This window comes from Protopterus annectens, chromosome 1.part1 (assembly GCF_019279795.1).
Source record: "Protopterus annectens isolate FY-2018-M chromosome 1.part1, PAN1.0, whole genome shotgun sequence".
Lineage (NCBI taxonomy): Eukaryota > Metazoa > Chordata > Ceratodontiformes > Protopteridae > Protopterus > Protopterus annectens.
The window spans coordinates 1,342,439,259-1,342,454,179 of NC_056726.1; the positions used below are offsets into that span (position 1 = coordinate 1,342,439,259).

Here is a 14,921-nt window from a genome sequence, read left to right on the forward strand (position 1 = left end):
AGTCACTCCAAGGTGTGTGGGGAGGTCTGACATGGCTAGACAACGTCGGCCATAAAAGTGAAGTCTGCACACAACAACCCTCAGAACATCTCTGTACCAGTTGAACGTCAGCTGTTCCTGCCATCTAATCTGTGATATTAAGATAAGTACCCCATTGGGGAACCTTTATGTCATTGCATGCTATTGCTTGTTCATGTCATCCAGAAGGGTAAGTGCAAGTGCGGCCATTGGATTCCCCACAAGCTCTCTCATTTGCTTAGGCCTGTCGCACTACCATAAGACCTGTACCATTTGCCAGGCCTTTGCCCTGAAAACTTTGCATAACAGACTCCACACTTTGAATATGTATCTCGAGAAACAACACCTCAAATGGCTAGCTTTGGGCATGGAGGGTACATCTGGTCTGCCCACTGCGCCACCCAAGAAAAAGGCCAAGACCCTAAGACCTGCAACTGATGCACCTCTACCTTCTGATGTTCATCCTGTGGCTGACATTGGCCTGGAGGAACAATCTGTTGCCGTCCTCATGGGTACAGCGGGTACCAATGTGGAAGCCGCAGAACCCTGTTTGGAAGGCGCCTCCCCTGAGGGCCTGTAGACAAAAGTCTCTGGCAAGGGAAATCCCAGGCTTGCATCTGCCGACTGGGTGGACCCCTTCTAGTTCTTCATTGCCATCAGACCCTAAGCCTTCTACTGCGCAGCCGCCTGCTAGGGTTTTCTTCAAGAGGGAAGAAAAGAGAAAACGTACCTCTCCTTCTGTGGAAAGCCAACCAGATTGGCAGGCTTTCGCAGTGTCTCCTGAATGCATTTCTGGGACAATATCACAGATGTCCTTCAAGGATGCATCTGCAGTCCTTACAAATGGGTTGTCCTGTCGTCAGGCAGCCCTTCGGTCGGTTGGATTCCAAAGTCTGGGTCCGGCTTCGGCTGGTGTTGCACTTCACCCGACGTCATCGCTGCAGTTTTTCGGGTATAAAGGCATCAGCCGACGCCATTTTCCTCAGTCTTTCTTGCCGCGTGGCGCCCGAAGCAGAAGCTGTTCGCAAGTGCCGGTCGGTCAGATCCAGAGATTGCTACTACTGAATACTACTTCGAAGACTTCTAAAAAGCTAAGTACCCCGTTGGGGACTCTTTCTTGCCTCAGCCGATGTCAGAGAAAGTGAATAACTGTTTATCTTGTGGGAAACAAATACCTCATAAAGATTTCCACTCCTACTGTATACATTGTTTAGGCCCAGACCACGACGTAGCAGCTTGTCTAGCCTGTGCTTCTTTTAACCGACGGACGCTTAGACGCCGGTCGGAGTTCGCTGAACAGATTTTCGGCTCTGATTTTGCCTATATTATGCCGTCTGATCCTCCGACAACGCAAATTACCAAAAAACGCAAAGAAAAGGACCGACACTCGCGGTCCGCGGTTTAGGCCGAAACCACGATTAAGCAAACCGCGAGTGTCTGTTTCGGCCGAAACCGAGCAAGCGGTTCTTTCTTCAGCCGAAACCATGCCTTCTACCGAGGCCTCCTCTAACCTGGTAGAATCGGCTTCTGAAATCCAACCTTCTGTTGCGGTTTCTCAGGAATTATCAGACACTATTCCCCTGGATATTTCAACCCCTGCAACGTGGAGCTGCTAGGCCTCCTGCAGCCATGTCTATTAAGGCCTTTGCCAGGGCTAAAGCAGCCACAGCTTCAAAAACGGTGCCTGCCAAACCCCCCTCACACAGGCCCAGCACCAGCTCCCATATGCTTTCTTTGGCTGAGGATCTAATTTCTTTAATTCGTGGATCCAGGCCTCATCCAGACAGGACCTCTCTCCCACCTCCAGAAAAGAGGCCTAGAGCAGAGCCCCCTGAGCCAGTATCCGCAGATGATTCCTCTGATGACTCAGAACATACAGACCCTCCTGAGGCTCCTTATTCCCCTTACGAAGACTCTGATGCTGAAGAGTCCATTCCTTCAGCCTCTCCACCTGAGGAATTTTCCTTTGGGGAAACCTTGCATGCTATGAGGGAACAATTTCAGTGGCAGGGCCAAGATTTCTCAGACTCCAGAAAAAGGCTTAGAACCTTTCTACATTTGCCACAACATAGGCCTTTAGCTATACCTCCAGTTCTTTCTGTTGTAGATGATGCATTTAATGATGCTTGCACTGCTCCTGATTCATTACCTCCGGCTCCTGCTAAGCCTGATAGGTTCTACAGGGTCCCGGACACTCATCACCATTTATACAAGGCTCCTTTGTCAGCTAGGGCTTTGAACTGCCAATTTCACATGATTCAATATCAAGAGTTTATGCTTGACCAGTTAACTAAAAAGCTGTCCTCTGAAGAATCTTTAGATAAAAAATATGTTCAGGAAATGGTACATAACATACAGCAGGTTAGTAACCATTCTTTAAAATGTGGCTATGATGCACTGGAGGCTTCCTTTAGATCAGCCATGACTGGCACAGTTATCAGGAGACATGCATGGTTGAAAGAACAGGCATTACCAGACCATGTCAAATCAAAGCTTTTGGATGCACCCATGGACAAGGTCAATTTATTTGGTTCCCCTGCACAGCAGGTACTAAAAAAGATGGAAGAGAAGGCGAAATCTGTACAAACAGTGAAAGATTTCTTACAGGTTCAACCTCCAAGGTTTAGCAGGAACTGGCCCTCCAAGAATTGGTCCTTTCTGGACTCCTCTCAGACACAAAGAGGCAGGAATAGGCGTTCTAGAGGCAGAAACCCATCCAGGGGTGCCTACAGGGGACGCCAGTGGCAAGGCAACAACCAGTGAGGCACGGACGCAGCCACCACCACTACAACTACTCAATCACAGTGACTTGGCAGTGGCACCGCCTACCAGGGAACAACTAGAAGCACCCTTAGGCGGAAAGCTAACCTTATTTTCAAAGAACTGGCATTGCATCACAAGGGAAAAATGGATTTTGCAAACTATAGACCAAGGTTACAGGTTCCATTTCCATACTCTACCAGGAAAGAGGAATGCCAAACCTACCACCTACTCAAAGGGCAGAAGCTCTAAAGCAAATATCTCAGCTATTAAGAATGAGAGCTGTGGAAAAGGTGCCATCTATGGAGCAAGGAAAGGGATTTTACTCCAGACTCTTCCTGGTACCAAGAAAAGAAAACAAATGGAGACCCATTCTAGACCTATCTGCTTTAAACACATTCCTCATTGTTCCAAAATTCAAAATGCTGACCCTACAGCAGCTTCTTCCCATGCTGGGCAAGGAGTCTTGGCTGGTAACTCTAGATCTCAAGGAGGCATACCTGCACGTCCCCATACGACCAATTTGCAGAAGATACCTCAGATTTCTTGCAGGATCAGAGCATTATCAATTTTCAGCATTGCCCTTTGGTTTATCTACTGCGCCCAGAGTGTTCACGAAATGCCTGGCATCAGTAATTGCTCATTGCAGACTTCAGGGGATCGAAATTTATCCCTACCTGGACGACTGCCTGATACAAGCGAACAACAAAAGCAAGCTAACAGAAGACTTACAAAGAGTCATTTACCTGCTGCAAGCCCTGGGATATCCAGTCAATATAAAAAAGTCAAGGCTGATTCCATCCCAAAGAATAACCTTTCTGTGTGCAGAGCTGGACACATCAAAACAAATGGCATTCCTAACTGCAGAAAAGAAAGAGCAACTACCTCTCTACTTCTTGGCTTTAACAAAGCAGAACCATCTAACTGCAAGAAAAGTACTGCAAGCCCTAGGCATCATGGCATCCTGCATAATTCTGGTCCCTCATGCCAGACTGCATATGAGAAAGCTACAGTGGTACCTAAAGAATTTGTGGTCCCAACACAAGCACAGCCTAGAAACCAAAATTCTAATAATCCCATGCCTGAAGCAAGAGTTCCTATGGTGGGCTCAGGCCTGTCAATCAAACACAGGATTGCCCTTCTGCAACAGTCAACCAAGCCAAACCATCACGACAGATGCCTCAGACCTCGGTTGGGGGGCACACATGCTGGGCAAGTGCATACAAGGCTTATGGACTCAAGACCAGCTACGCCTACACATAAATCTAAAGGAAATGCTGGCAGTAAAATTGGCAATCCAGTCATTCAGACCATTTCTCCAAGAAGGTCAGTTGATGACAAGGACAGACAACACCACAGTTATGTGGTACATCAACAAACAGGGAGGCACACATTCATATCCTCTATGCCGGCTGGCACTGGACCTATGGGATGTGGCTCTGAGCTACAACATTCAGTTACAAGCAATTTTTGTACCGGGAAAAGAAAACATTCTAGCAGACATATTAAGCAGAACTACCACAGATGCCCACGAATGGATGCTGCATCCGGACATCTTCAAAGCCATCACAAGAGAATGGGGATTACCACAAATAGACTTGTTTGCATCCCCACTCAATCACCAGCTAAAGAAATTCTGCACAAGGACGTACCACCCACTTGCTTGGAAGGTGGACTCCCTATCTTTCAGTTGGAAAAACCTGAAAGCATACGCATTCCCACCACTTCCTTTGATGCACAAGGTGCTTCTGAAGATCAAAGAGGACCGTCTAAGGATCATTCTGATAGCTCCAGACTGGCCAAGACAACATTGGTACCCATTGCTGAGGAGCATGTCTTGGGAACAAATATGGACACTACCCCTAATCCCATTACTGTTAACACAGAACAACTACAACATCCTGCATCCAAACCTGAAAACTCTGCAGCTAACTGCCTGGAACATTACATAACAGCAATTAACCCAAATTTATCCCAAAGGGTTAAAGACATAATCCTGGAGGCTCGTAGACCTTCAACAAGAAAGAATTATGCAGCAAAATGGAAAAGATATCTCATTTGGAGTACTGCAAAGGGAGAAGATGTGACACTGGTAAACATAGCCAACATCCTAGAGTACTTGGCAGAGCTCTTCCATACAGGCCTGTCCTATTCTTCCATCAAGATACATGCATCAGCTATTTCAGCAGAATACAGCTTGGATCCTCCTGTCTTCTCTCATCCTCTGCTCAGACAGTTTCTGAGAGGAATTAAAAATGTAAAACCTCCCAGGAAACCACCATTGCCAGCATGGGACTTGAACTTTGTGCTAGAAAAATTGACACTTCCCCTTTTCGAACCAGCAGCAACAGCAGAATTACAATACTTATCCTGGAAGACTGCTTTCCTGCTGGCAATAACTTCAGCAAGAAGGGTCTCTGAACTACAGGCATTAATGGCAGTGCAACCCTTCCTGATCTTCCATCAAGATAGTGTCCATGAGAACAAATCCTACATTTATGCCTAAGGTGGTATCCAGAGTGTCATTAAATCAGGCTATCCACCTACCTACATTCTTCCCAAACCCAAAGAACAGGGGAGAAAGACTCTTGCATACCTTGGATGTACATAGACAATTACGCTACTACCTGGACAGGACCAAGTCCAATAGAAAAACTGACCAGCTTCTGGTAGCATATGCCACAGGAAAGGAAGGAAAGCCAATTTCAAAACAGACAATCTCCAAATGGATAGGAAATTGCATTAGATTTTGTTACTCCTACCATGGAAAGACAACTCCAGAGAACATCAGGCCTCACTCCACAAGGGCTACAGCCACTACCACAGCTTTCTTACGAGGAGTGGCTACCAAGGACATTATAGAGGCTGCTACTCGGACCTCCGTGCATACATTTGCCAAGCATTACAATTTACCTTTATACTCTAGATCCCGAGCAGGTTTTGCCACTGCTGTTTTGCAAGGGATCCTAGCTACACCATAATCTCTACTCTTTTCCTCCTCCCCTTGTTTAGCTATGGTATTCTACCCATTTGTAAGGACCGCAGATGCATCCTTGAAGGACATAGTACAGTTTTGTACCTACCATAAATGTAGATGTCCGATAGGAATGCATCTGCAGTCAGGATTACCCACCCACCTTCCCCTCTGAGGTACTCCTAGGGTATTTGCCATCCTTCATCTAGCTTGGGGGGGATCTATTATGGTGTATTTGTTTGTATATATGTACATACATGATTATTTTATGTGTTTGCTCTCTACTATTTGGAAACATTGGCATTTATCCAAATTTAGCCATCCAAGAGGGCACCTGGCATCTGGGGCAAGAAACACTGAGGAAAATGGCGTCGGCTGATGCCTTTAAACCCGAAAAACTGCAGCGATGACGTCGGGTGAAGTGCGACACCAGCCGAAGCCGGACCCAGACTTTGGAATCCGGCCGACTGAAGGGCTGCCTGACGACAGGACAACCCATTTGTAAGGACGGCAGATGCATTCCTATCGGACATCTACATTTATGGTAGGTACAAAACTGTACTTTCTGTGGTATGTCAACAAACAGGGGAACAAAGTCTTACTTTGCACACTAGCTGGTATTGTGTGGGAGCTGGCCACTCAGCAACACTTCAGGCAGTTTGCACCTCGAATAGATCAGTTTGCCTCCCTCATGAACAGAAATCGTCCCTCTTTCTGCATCAGGCTTCCCAACCCTCAAGCCAGGGCAATGGATGCATTTTCAATTTCTTGGAAAGGGATGTTTCTCTATGCAACCCCCTTACTTCCTTATTCAGAAAGTCCTACTGAAGATTCAGCAGGACAGGCCAAAATCTTGCTGGGGACTCCCTTTGGGCCAGTGGTTCTCCCTCTGCAAAGTGGACCTTCTCACACAAGATATTGAATCTCTCATCCACCCACAATGGCAATCTCTCCACCTCACCGTGTGCGTGATAAAATTCTGATCCTTTACAGGTGCCTGTATGAGGACGTGCTTACAGTCCTGCAGGTGGCCAGGAAGCCAAATACAAGGAGATTTTATGTACCCAAGTGAAAAAGATTTTCCATATGGTGTCTCCAGAAACAGTTGGACCCATTCCAAGGTGAGGTCCTATTAGTACTGTCCTACCTGTGTGAACTCCTACAGACAAGATTAGCATACTCTTCCGTTTAAGACTCACCTGTCTGCCATTTCAGCTTGTCTACCCCTGGAACCACCTTTGGCTTCCAGATTGCCTGCAAAGTTGTTAAAGGGAGTATTGCATCTCAGGCCCCCCAGTAAACCAATTCCTCCTCCTTGGGACTTGAATCATATTTTGATAGTAGCTCCCTTTGAACCAGCATGTAAAACTTCCCCTCAAATTCTGTACATGGAAAACCAATACTCCTGGTAGCCCTGACTTCAGCTAGGAGAGTGTCTTGAGTTGCAAACCCTCATGCCCCCCCCCCCCCATCTTCCACAAAGACAGGGTAACTCTTGGAATACAACCCTTCCTTCATGCCCAAGGTAGACAATGAGCTTTCCTTGAACCAAGCCATACACCTTTCCACCTTCTTTGCCTACCCTATAGGGGACAGTGAGAGTGTTTTGCACTCCCTTGATGTATACAGACAGCTTAGGTTCTACCTGCACAAAACAAAATCCATCAGGAAGTCTGACCAGTTGTTTGTCCTTCCAAGCCGTAACAAAACAAGCTGTCTCAGCCTGAATATCCAGGACTATTACCTTCTATGCTCACCATGGAAAATCGTTGGGGACCAAGGTTAAAGCCCATTCCACTAGAGCAATGGCCTCTTAGGAGCCTTCTTCAAAGGCTTGGACATCACCTGTATCATAGCTGCAGCTACTTGGACATCTCTCCACACATTCACTAAATATTACAAGTTGGACCAGATCTGTAAGTCCAAGGCTGGGCTGTCCTCCATGTATTCATAGAGAATTTAAGGCCACCACATTCTTCCTCACCGTGAGCTTTGGCACTCGCCCAAGAGTACAGAATACTGCAACATGAGAATAGAAGGACATAGAGTAGTTGTGTAAGGTCTTACCATAACCATAGACACCCTTCTCTTCCATGTTGCAGTATTCCTCCCCCCTACTGTTATCCTATATTTTCTTTCTTGGATGGCACACTGCTTGCACAGGTGGTCCTGTTACTGGAGTACAACTGGGGTGCTCAGTTCTGAGGGATGGTGCGTGCAGGCATCACTTTTATGGTCCACGTTCGTCTAGCCATGTTTGACATCCCCACACACCTTGCAGTGACTGCAAACTTTTGATGACTGGCTGGACTTTTGGGTAGCAAGAGGAAACCCAAGAGTACAGAATACTGCAACATGAAAGAGAAGGACATCTAAGGTTATAAGATTTTACACAATTCTTTACGGTTTTACACGGTTGGGTTGCTAGCTCAGCGCTTAACCCTGATTGGAGGGTGTACTACACACACTCACAGGTGGGCCCAATTTAGTGTCCCCACTCCACCTACTGCACGTCTTTGGAACGTGGGAGGATGCAGGACCCATGCAAACACAGGGAGGACATGCAGGTTCCATACAGAAGGCACCCTTGCCAAGAATGGAACTGGAGAACCTCTTGATGTGAGGTGACAATGCTAACCACTGTACCATCCACCCTTTCTGATGAGGATAAGAAAATTGATAGACTCGAGAGTGTGTGTACTTCTGCAACTTTGATTTTCACAGTATTTGAATGGTCAGGCTTGTATGTTAAACTTTGTTCCGACAAATTGTGAAAGTATGAGGTAGGATTTGTCTACAGTTTCTTTTTGTGAGGAAAAATCTGCTTTAAATAACTTTAGTTTCTTGTATTGCACAAGTCAGTACTCTGTGTTTAAAAGTGTGCATATGTCTTTGACACTACTACCAGGGCCATTGCCACTGGTGGTGTGTTTAGGAGGTTTGCATTCTCAGAACCTCTCTGATAGTGAGATTTTGTTATCCCTTGGATAAAGATGTAGTGTTTGGCCCTTCTACTGCAGAGGTGATCAAAACACATGTGGTGATATGGGCAGGCTGATCCAGGGAATCGAAGACTTTTCAGTCTTTTTCCAAATTTTCCAAGGGACTTTCTATCTCATCCAAGTTTGAGAAGAACAGAATAAACAGCATCAGTAAAATACATGTAAACAGATATTTAAGAAGAAATGGTAGAGGGGTACTAAAAAGACGTCTCAGACCTCCAAAAACCAAGGACAGTCCAGCAAGTCTGAATGACTGTTAAATGACTTTGTGAACCCCTCCCACCCTGGCCAATTTTTCTTAATCTGAATTTCCATTTTCTCTTTGGCAACAGTTTCAGACATGCATTCCAGTAGTCGTCCTTTAAGATTGCGGATGGCGGTGGGAGGAAATTCCTTCCTTCTTTCCAGGAGGTCATTCCTCATCTTCCAGATCTGATTCTGTTTCCACCAGTTGTTCATAACATGTCCCAAGGAGTGATGCAACCAGTTCTTCCTTTCCAGATGGGTAAGGGTTTTTATTCAGTGATATTCCTCATACCAAAGAAAATTCTTGGAAGTCTGTTCTGGATCTTTCATTCCTAAACCTGTCTGTAAGAGTGCCCAAATTTAAAATAACATCACTTCACAAGTTGCTACTTTTTTCTTGGCAAAACTAGAATTTTTAAAAGATGCTTATCACATCCCTTTTTATACAGACTTCATATGATTTTTAAGGTTTTGTCTCTGAATTGTATTGGGTAAAAATAAAACTGCTGAACTTATGGTAAATCAAGTGGTAACCGCAGCAAACAAATAAACACCTGAACCATGCTGAAATCACTGAAGTCTGTGCAAATTTATTCTTGCTGCAAGTTTAACAAACCGTAAAGTTTCATCATACACTGTTTCCCAGGCAAAACTAGCAATGACAATAAGTGCATCGGTTTAATACTCTAAAAGATCACATGACTAAAGAATGTCATGACTAAAATGAAGCTGAGTTTCAAGATAGAAATTTGTGTAAAATAACATGAAAAAACATACAATTATCTAAAAATCATAATCTAGGATCGTTGATCATAAACTTCAAGCTTTCATGTGTGTGTAATTCAGTAGAGGCGTTAAAGAAACATACCTATTTAACTCCAGGGGTATGTGTGCCCTAGGGTGCAAACTCCAGTGAAACTCACTGGAGTTTGTGCCTTAGAGGTGCCCTTACCCCCTGAGTTAAGTAGGAATGTTTATTTAAAGCCTCTACTGAATGACACCTACATGAATGAATTTTATGATTTTTTTATGGTTTTAGATAATTGTATGTTTTAAATCTTATTTTATAAAAAGTTGTTTTGAAACTCAACTTTCTTTTTAGTCATGTGACATTCTTTAGTCATGTTTTTGTCATGTGACCGTTTAGGGTATTAAACTGATGCACTTCATGTTGCTAGATTTGCCTGAGAAAGCCATAACTTGCAGCAAGAATAAATTAACATAGACTTCAGTGATTTTTCAGTGTGGTTCAATTGTTTTTTGTTTTTATATCTTTGAATCGTATTATCAGCTCTTTGCCTTACCATTTGAACTTGCCTACTGCACCAAGAGTATTTCCAAAGTGTCTAGTTACAGTTATAGCTCATTGAAGGGTACAGGGTATCCACATTTTCCATGTTTAGACCACTTGTTTATCTATGAAGACTTTAAGTGTCAGGAGTCTCGCTGTTGGGTGGGAGATCTCTTAAAGAATTTTTCTTGACTCCTATACAAAGGATTGTATTCTTGGGGTGCCAGCTACACAACCTTAATTCAAAGAGCTTTCCTTCCACAATCTTTTAGGTCTGTTTTTAAGTTTTTCCACTCTGACTTTTGGTCACTATAAGTGAAGACCTAAGAATTTTGGGTCTCATGGCATCTGATTCTCATGATACACCTGGTAAGGCTCCATATTCAAAAGAGGTAGAGGTATCTTTAATGCCTTTAGTCTCTGCTTCATTACCCTTTCTTTTCAAATCCCAGTGCTGGGGTTTGTCAGAAGAGAGATCTTTTGGTGGAGACAACAGATGCCCTTAAATCTAGGTCTTCCCTCCCTGCCCTAAAGCAGTCAGTCAGCACAGACACTTCAGACTTTGCTTGGGGAGCAGTTTCAGGAGAGATTAAAGTAGGGGAGCAGTTTCAGGAGAGATTTAAGTAGTGCAGGGGGTATGTGACACCAAGGACAGATGCAAGCACATAAATGTTAAGGAGATGCTTGCAAAGATAAAGGCACTCAACTTTCTGAACCGTCTTTGGTGCCTGGCACCTCTTTAAGTGGCTACAAACAGTACAGGCACATGGTACATGAACAAGCTAGGGGGAGCCAGACTAGCCATGTTAGCTTGGGATGTAGCTTCACAGTACAGTCATCCTGTGTTCCTTTAGAGCAGAATAGTGAGGGAGACAAGCGTAGTAGTACCAGGGCAGACAATCATGAATGGAAGCTAGATCGGTACTTGGATCTTCACTATTTGATCTAGATGTGAGTTTTCCTCAAGTAGACCTCTCTACCTCCTCTCTGAATAGTTGGCTGGCAAGATTCTGTTTCAGGACTCCATGTAAGAAGCCATGTCTGTCTTGCTTTTCATTTTCTTGGACAGGAATGTTCCTGTATGATTTTCCACCCTTTCTACAAATATTTGAGGTACTTTTGAAGACTTAGAAGGGATCCCCAAGATCATTTTGGAGACTCCCTTCTGGTCAAGGCAGCCGTGGTCCCTCTCTTGGAAATTACCAGGGGAAATTACCAGAAGCTTTATCAGACTGGATCTACTCATGCAAGAACATGGTGTTTGTTACGCCCCATCATCGATCACCTTCAGTTTACTGACTGGATGATATGGTCGCAATTCCTTTTAGGCACCTGTTTATGGAGGATGTGCAGGTACTAATGGAGGCAAGAAAATCGTATAGTAGCAAATGGAAGAAAGGGTTTTCTAGTTAGTTCCAAGAAAATAATCAGCATGCATTCAGGGATAGTTGTTCCCTAGCTCTACAGTACTTGTGAGTTGCTGTCTTATGGCTTTGTGTATTCTTTTGTCAAGGTTAATTTTTATCTGCTATTTCAGCATGTCTTCCCGTGGATCCTCCTGTTTCATTGCAGTCTCCTGTCAAAATGCTCTTGAAAGCTTTTTTTTCTTTAAAAGCATGCCATCATGATTGGTTTTAATTTATATAAATGCCTGGTTATGACACAGGCAAAAAACAGGCAGTTGGGCATTATGCATCACACAATCTTCTATGCAGTCATCAGTCAAATGTTACATAGCTCTTTCAATTCCTGCCTTCCTATAAATCTCATTCCGCCTCCAAAACATTATTCTACATGTATTGTTCCCACAGTTCCCATTTTTTCTTTGTAATTTGCTCCTACCCTTTTCTAAAGATCCCACTTCAGTTATGTTATTTCTTTTACAATATTCCTTACTTCTAGTACAGTTGTTTTAGACTTTGATTTCCATTTTCAAGTAGTGGTTCTTTTTGCAGCCACCAGAATTTGAACAATGCATGGCCTTACTATGTCTAGGTAATTCTGAGTTTTATCACACACACAATTTCCTTAGTTATACCAATTTTCTCACCCAGTGTTTTTGAGAGAGTAGACTGCAGGGAATTAAGTCTGCCAACTCATTACACTCCCAAAAAGTTATGTTCCCAGTTGCCTCCTCTCAGCTGTCACACCGCCAACATTTGCAGTCTGAGAAATAATTCGGTCTGCTTAGGGTATAAAAGTACCTATGCATAAACTTTCAAGCAAAAATCCTAAATATGTTAGACTTTGTTGATTGGGAGTCATGCATACATCCTCCCATTGTTTCTTTGTTGATTGTTAATCCAGTCTCGTCCCAATCCTTTTTAACCTCCTCCGATTCCTGCACTTATGCAATATTATAAGTGTCCTACTATTATCACTTTAGCAGCAGCTTTTGTTCTAGATTCTACTAAAACTGATCATTCACTTAGGATCCCCTATCCCCTTTCTCTTTGCCTATACTCTGATATCAATCCTTGATAGGAAAGGCATTCTCTAGTTTGCAGTTCATATGTATTCTTGACCTCTTCCCATTCTGTTCCCTTTCCTCTCTAATTATTTGTTCCCAGTACTTTCGTTTGTTTCCCAGATTTCTCCAGTAAATTTCAGCCCCCTCTTGCCTATTCTCTGTACCCCTTATTGCATTCCTTCCCACTGGCAGATTCTCTTTTCTCCATTCCTGTGTTGACTTAGTTCTTGGAATAGTTTCTGCTGCTTGAGTACAAATCTGTATGATTGTTAAGGATCTGCATCCAAAATCCCAGTCTTCCCTTATTTCTTGACCTTCTGCATCATACCTTTCTGTTTTGAATGATTAGCTTTCTGCTTGTGCTGTGTATAGGAGCCTTAAGTGTGTAGCTCTGAAATATCCCTCCAAACCACCTTGTCCTGTTGGAGGAATCCACTTATCCCACTTATGTGTCTCTCTCTCTTCACCTCCCAGGTAAAGTTCTTCAACTCTACTAATTGCTATCCACAACTTTCTCATCTTGTTTATAGCATTATGCCTGTCCTGTGCATAAAAATAAAGGGACTAAACATTTTCACTGCTTGTATCTTGCTGTCCATATCCATAAAACAGAGCTTCCATGTTTTCATTTTTGTATTATCATTTCTTTAGTGTCTTTCCACATATCATTAGCTGCAGTAGCAGAACCCATTCTAACCCATACTCTTAAATACTACATTTTATATCCTAGTAAATATGGATTTTGCTGGACCTTTTTCCATGGGTACATAATTGTACTGCTATTGCTTTTGCTTTATTTTTGTCAGTTTTGTATCCCGAATGAGACTTGAAATTGACTTGGAATGTTCCACAACACTGAAATGACCTTTCTGTTTTATCAGGTACAAAATATCCTGTGCAAATCAGGCCAACCTTTCTTGATTACAATACCAATTATATCCTTGAATTTGAGTCCCTTATTTTCTTTGCCAGTGGTTGTAAATATAATGCAAATAAAGGGGAAAGGGAACACCCCTGCCTGGTTCTTCTCTTCAAACTAAACTTAATAGAGCACCCCACACTTTAATGTTTACCTCCCTTTCTTCACGTCGTCTTAATTAACTTTATTATGTCAGGGAATGCAAATGCTTCCATTGCCCTACTCATAAAATCCCAGCCTACTGTATCAAATGCTTTCTCTGCATCAAAACCCACCAACAACACAACAGTGGTGGTTTCCTTCTGCTTTCCTCTGGATCAACATTGTTCTGTTAATGTTCTCAAATGTTTGCCTGTTCTAAACAAAACCACATTGATCCATATCCATCAATTTTGGCATCACCTTTGCTAGTCTTTTTTAGCCATTATAGACGTAAACAAGTTATCCTGATTTAGAATCAAAATGGACCTATATCAAACTAGGTCTGATAGGTCTTTACTATCTTTAGATATTATAGCCACTGCAGCTTTCTTCCAGGATGTTGGTGCTTTTTTTTTTTTTTTTTTAAAGTATCAAGTAAAGCCTTCCAGATCTTATTTTCTTCCCTCCAAACTTCCACAGAATGCCATTTATTACACGAGACTTGGTTATAAATCACCATTTGTCTCATCTCCTCCTATCTTAACTGTTTAATTGAGCCTCATTTATTTCTAAACATGGCATATGTAATTCTTCCATAAACATTTCCATTTGTACTTTTCTTGATTTCCACAATTTTGTGCTTTCTCCAGATTTTCATAAAATTTCCAAAATGTTTCTATTATCTTTACAGAATCTTTTGATAGTTTTTCTTTATTGGCAACAACCCCCTGTACTTTTTCTTTAGCCGTTGTGCTAAAAGCTTTTGTGCTCTGGAATTATCAAAAAGTTGATTAAGTCTTTCTAAATTCATGCATATTATTCAAGTAGTCCCTTGTTTTCACTTTTAGCACTCTGCAATTGTGCCTCTTATTCATTGAGATTCCCCCTGTTCTGCCATAATTTAACCTTTGCCAGTCCCTCTAAAGAATTGGTGTCTTAACCATATCTTTCTTTTTAAACTTCACTTTCATTTCATCCCACTCCCTAGCTGAAAAAATGTCTGTCTTCCCCGAATGAAACTCGAATAATTTCCACTACCCATTCCTTAAATTCCTCTCCAACAGGTAGGGAAGTGCCAGTTTTTCATTTTTATTGGCTAT

General features: G+C 42.9%; 1 protein-coding gene across 6 annotated transcripts in view; it reads left to right on the plus strand.

Annotated features, from left to right (window-relative positions):
• The window catches only part of CCHR1.PART1H18orf25 (chromosome chr1.part1 C18orf25 homolog), a 988,978-nt gene that overhangs the window by 160,236 nt on the left and 813,821 nt on the right, over positions 1–14,921 (plus strand). The window lies entirely within an intron of this gene.